General features: G+C 46.9%; 1 pseudogene; it reads right to left on the bottom strand.

Moving 5' to 3' along the window:
• Window positions 1-4,165: 4,165 nt before the first annotated feature.
• On the bottom strand, window positions 4,166-5,487 carry LOC138429623 (splicing factor 3B subunit 4 pseudogene; annotated as a pseudogene).
• Between the last annotated feature and the right edge of the window lie 347 nt (window positions 5,488-5,834).

A 5,834-nucleotide genomic window follows, 5' to 3' on the forward strand; every position in this document is an offset into this window, starting at 1 on the left:
TGCTCACCATTCCACAATATAGAGTTTTCCAGCCCGAAATGCCAACAGTGCTGAGGTTGAGGAAGCCCAGACTTGATCTACATACCTCTTCTATTATTTCTTTAATCTTTCCTTTTACATTAGTTCACTTTAATTAAAAAAAAAAATTTAGAGAAACCACGTATTACTATACAAGTAAGAAACCAGTGTCACTTGCTGTAAATAGAAGATAGCCGGAAAGAAAAATACTCAGAAAACAAATATTGATTACATCGTAGTTGGACATTGTTGCTAGTCAAGGCTCTGTGTTTTCTCTTTTGTTGAAACAGGAGTTTGGGGAATTCCCTGTCGGTCTAGTGGTTAGGACTCCGCGCTTCACTGCAGGGTATGTAGGTTAGATCCTTGGTTGGGAAACTAAGGTCCCACACACAGAGATGTAATAAAAAATAAGTAGCGGCAGAGTTTGGTCAAAGTCATGAAAGATTAAGGAACTGTTTCAGATTAAATGGGAATTAAGAGAAATAACAGATAAAGGTGTGTAATTCTGGAGTGGATCCAGGACCTGAAAATAAAAAATTGTAGAAATAACTTTACTAGGACAATTCACTGACTTTGACTATGGACTATATTTTAGATACTCGCTAGGTAAGGGAATGTTCTTATTCTTAGGAGATATACAAAATATTTATGAATAAGAGATCACACACACACACAGAAGGCCACAACATGGGCAGTTTATTCTCAAATGGTTCTTTAAAAGGTGTGTGTATGTGCACGCTTGTGTATATACACATACCTCTGGGCTCCCCTGGTGGCTCAGATGGTAAAGAATCTGCCCGCCATGCAGGAGATCCAGGTTCAATCCCTGGGTCAGGAAGTTCCCCTGGAGAGGGGAACGGCTACCCACTCCAGTATACTTGCCTGGAGAATTCCATGGACAGAAGAGCCTGGTGGGCCACGGTCCACGGGGTCACAAAGAGTTGGACACAACTGAGCGACTAACACACACATACACAGAGAGAGAAGGCATAAATGACACAAATGTAAATGGTTGATAAATGTAGGTGAAGAGTCTAAGAGAGTCTGTTTTACTGTTCTTGTAACTGTGCTATAGGTTTGCATTTTTGCAAAATAAAAACTAAAAGCGGGGACTTCTCTGATGGTCCAGTGGCTAAGACTCTACATTCCCAATGCAGGGGACCTGGCTTCACTCCCTAATCAGGAGCTAGATCCCACATGCCCCGACTAAGAGTGTGCATGCCACAAGCAACTGAAGATCCCACATGCCACAACTAAGACCTGGCACAGCCAAATAAATAAATATTTTCTTAAAACTTAAAAGCAAGGAGACAAAAGAAGCATCTCTCCTGGATGTACCTCCAACATCACAATGTTCTGGAATTTTTTAAAACCTCTAAAGGGCTTCAGGGTTAATTTCTGATAAGTTGGACACTTCCTATTTCACTTCCAAAAATAGGTAACAAAGATTAAGATGTCTACCAAACGGGAAATTGACACTTTCCCTGCCATCATATTTATGTTGATAAGATAGCCAAATTAATTCAAGAATGGTGCTAGGATAAGGGTGGTGTTCTAATGTTGTGACATCACGTTTCTGGAGAAGTTAGTTACGTAGAGCTTTGAGAGTGTGTTCTCAGTCAGTGTGCCTGATGAGGCTGTGATGTTCTGGTTGCCCGTTGATTGATTAGTAAAGGAAAAAATGTTCTTTACAAAATATTAGTAGGTGTTGCCCAGGTGTTAAAGGACTGCCAGCTAGAGACTTCTTCAGCAGAAGGACTAACAGTGGAGTGCTTTCCTCCCTCGGTAATTCCAGGGTTTCCAGGCCTGGGTGAACCACCCAGAGGCCTCTGGAGGCTCTTTGGTGCCATGAAAGTTATAGCGGTGAGACTTGGTTTTCTCAGCTGCAAAATGGAAATAACACACAACAAGCCAGGTGCCGATTTGGAGGTAGGTAGTCGGCAATGGCGCCCCACTCCAGTACTCTTGACTGGAAAATCCTATGGACGGAGGAGCCTGGTGGGCTGCAGTCCATGGGGTCGCTAAGAGTCGGACACGACTGAGCGACTTCACTTTCACTTTTCATTTTCATGCATTGGAGAAGGAAATGGCAACCCACTCCAGTGTTCTTGCCTGGAGAATCCCAGGGACGGGGGAGCCTGGTGGGCTGCCATCTGTGGGGTCGCACAGAGTTGGACACAACTGAAGTGACTTAGCAGCAGCAGCAGCAGCAGCCCTGCTGTCTGAAGTCTCTAGACAGTACTGACCTGACTTGCCACCCCAATCCCATTCCAAATCCCAGAGCAATTCCAGTGTCCTCGCAAAGATGTCATCAGATTCTCGGGGCCTGACATTGTCACCTGGGCCTCAACTGCTTCCTGTCACAGCAGACTTTCCGTTGTCCCTCTAGGTCTTGTGGAAAATCCTCTGTCTTCACTCTGCAGGCACTCAGCCACTTGCTGTCATTTCCAGCATTCACGTATACACACAGGCACACACAAACACAAACCGAGGCACATAAACATGCCTAAGCACAGTTATAGAGATACACATAGACTCAGTAACATTCACAGACACACAGAGATACACAGAGCATTCACAGACACACACACGCACATAGATTCATCTAGACACACAAACGGTTACACACACGATGGACACACAGATCCAGACACAGATCTGAATGTATGGTAGACTTTACAAGGGTCTTGGGATCTGGAAGCAGTTTTCAATACAAACAACTGATAAATGTGTATCTGGTGTCTTCCATCCAAATCCCCTGAACATCCTTCTTTTCCTCTTTTTCCTCCCATCCCACCCCCAATATTCTTTTTTTTTTTTTTTTTCCCGGCTATGCTGTGTGGCATGTGGGATCTTAGTTCCCTGACCAGGGATATAACCCATGCCCCCTGCATTGGAAGCTCGAATCTTAACCACTAGACCAACAGGGAAGTCCCTGCACTATTTTTTTTTTTTTTTCCTTAAAAGAACAGGTTCTTCTAAGCTTCCTAATCTCAACCTCTGCTCTGGATGTTGCTGCACGTGTCTCTTCTCTCACAGACATGCTCTGCTAAGGAACAGACCTTCCAATCTGGCCTCTTCCGCTCAGATCAGATTTTGTGAAGGAAAAGAGCAAGCAGAGAGATTGACTTCACCAATGATGTGAATTATGCCCCATGCCCTCACACAATCTTACTATACTGTCTTCGTCTGTTCTGGCTACTATAACAAAAATGCCATAAACTGGGAGGCTCCCAAACATTTACTGCTCACAGTTCAGAAGTCTGGAAGTCCAAGATCAAGGTGCTGGCTGATTCAGTGAATGGTGACAGCCCACTTCCAGATTCACAGACACTGACTTCTCACCGTGCCCTCACATGGTGACATGGTGAAAGGGGTGGGGGAGCATACCAGGGTCTCTGTTATCAGGGCACTCATCTCCATGGGGGCTCCACCCTCATGACCTAATCACCTCCCAAAGGCCCACTCCCTAACAGCATCCCATGGAGGGTTGTGTTTCAATGTAGGAATTTGGGAAGCGGAGGAGACATGCGCAGCACATGATTATACTCTGTTGTTACATTTGGGGGGGGGGTTGGCCTGGTGGTAGAGGTGCTGATGGTTTTATTCACCACCATTGAGTAGGGGTGTTGGGAGGACCAATGTGAAATGCAGCGGTAGATGCTGTGACGGAGGATGCCATGGATTTAGGGTCCTCTTCGAAATCAACTTAGGATTCTCTTCCAAGTCCTGGTGGTCGGTGTGCCATCTCCTCAAACACCCAAGCTCTCTGCCGGCTCAGGGTTTTGTACATGGTGTCCCCTCTGCTTGGGGTTCTTCTCCATTTTTAGCGTGTTTACCTCCTTCTCATCCTTTGTAATTAGTAAATATTTGGAGGGAAATACTTTGAGACCATCCTGTTTCTCCTCACACTTTTGCCTGGTTAAATTTTAGTATCCACCTGTAGACTTTACCTGAGGCAATTATTACTGTGGGTTTTTTTTTTTTTTAACAAGGAGTTTAGTTTAATTTTCTCTGGGTATTTGCAAAACACTTAGGGCAAACATAGGGGGAAAAAAAAATCTCCTGTGAAAAAAATTACACTTACAAAAGAAAGGCCTGAGAGGGATTAGTGCCTTAGCCCCTCGAAGCTGGAGCCACTCTGGTTGATCCAAGGAAGTGAACAGATATTGGGAGGCTACAACAGGAGGAAAGACAATGAGAAATCACTGAGGGAGAGGGCCTCGAAGTGGGCCTCAAGGGGGAACTGGAAGCTGGGGAGTGGGTCTGGGTGGAGGGAGGGGTCCCCGCTGGCAGCTGTAGGGTGGAGGTTGTGGAGGACCAATGTATCCATCAGTGGAGGAGGTCCACCCATACCATCCAGAGGCGTAGGAACTGAGTGACTCATGGGAGAACCAAACAGAGGCCCTCGGGGGGTGCGGGGGGCATGCCCACTGGGCCAGGTCCAGGATGAGGCATTCCAGGTGGTGGTCAGGTGGTGGCTGCCCCCCAGAGCCAGGGGGCCCAGCGTGGGGGTGCCCTAAGCCATGAGGGCCATGGTGGGCCAGCTCCCTCTAAGCCATCTCTGGATGGGGCATCCCACCCGGTAGGAATGGGTGAGGATGTGAGTGTCTGTGTCCGGGATGTCCAGCTCCTGGGGTTCCCGCTGACTGGGGGCCATGTCCTCCAGCCCCAGAAGGCATAGGTGGTGGTGGCATGGCTGGGGGTATCTCAGGTGGAAGGGCTCCAGGAGGCAGTACTCGGAAGGAGCCAGGAGGCAGCATGCCTGATGGAGGAAACCGAGACCCCAGTGACGATACCACAGGATTGGGAGCAGACAGAGGAGGGGTTGCATCTGCAAACAGCTGACAAGGGTGGTCAGCCTGGGAGAGTGGGTTCTGTGCTGCCAGAAATTGTTCAGTGCCTGAACCCTGACACTCGCCCTTGGAGTCCTTCTTGAGTGCACAGGACACAATGATTCGGTGGTTACAGAGGTATGGCCTATTCATGGCCTTAGTCGCTGCATCCAAAGCATCAAATGAGACAGAATTAAGAAAGGCATAACCTTTGGAGTTGCCTGTGTCAGGGTCCTGCATAATCTTGGGGGTTTGTAAGATGACCCCAAAGGCGCTAAAGGTATCATAAAGCAACTTACCAATCTTTGGGTCCAGGTTCCCAATGAAAATGTTGGCTCCCACATCCAGATTTTTGTTGTGAGCTGATACCTTGTTCACCCCTGTTGGCTTCCCGTAGAGTTTGATCATGTTCATGATCTTCATGGCAGAGTCAGCCTTTTTCGCACTCAAGAATTCCACAAAGCCGTAGCCTTGGCGCTGACCGGTGACACTATCCCTTTCGCATATTTGTGTTCACTACTGGCCCTGCCTGGAGAAATAGTTCCCACAGCAGTGGTTCGCTAACCTTCTCATTGAGGCCCCCCACGTACACAGTGGCATCCTGGTTCCACTCAGAGATCGGCCCGACCTCCATGCCAAAAGCGCTCCCATCATCTCCAGGCAGTGATCCCACCCCCTGACTATTACTGTGGTGTTCTAGTGGTGGTTTTTCATCTCCCTCATCCCTTCTACATTTATTAATTATTATTCTTCTTTAAGGTAAGACTCCCTTCCTTTCACCAGTATGGACTCATGGGTATTTATTTTATTCTGTGGCTTATAATCCAATACTATCATTATTTTGTTGCTCTGATCATTCCAGCTTTGACCACTGAGAGCTATTTCAAGCTGGCTCCTATATCCTTAATAAGCCCCCAACCTTTTTTTCTTTTTTTTTTTTTTGAGAAATTCTCTATTTTCTGGCAGTACGTGGTGTTCCAG

Source organism: Ovis canadensis, chromosome 24 (genome assembly GCF_042477335.2).
Source record: "Ovis canadensis isolate MfBH-ARS-UI-01 breed Bighorn chromosome 24, ARS-UI_OviCan_v2, whole genome shotgun sequence".
Classification (NCBI taxonomy): domain Eukaryota; kingdom Metazoa; phylum Chordata; class Mammalia; order Artiodactyla; family Bovidae; genus Ovis; species Ovis canadensis.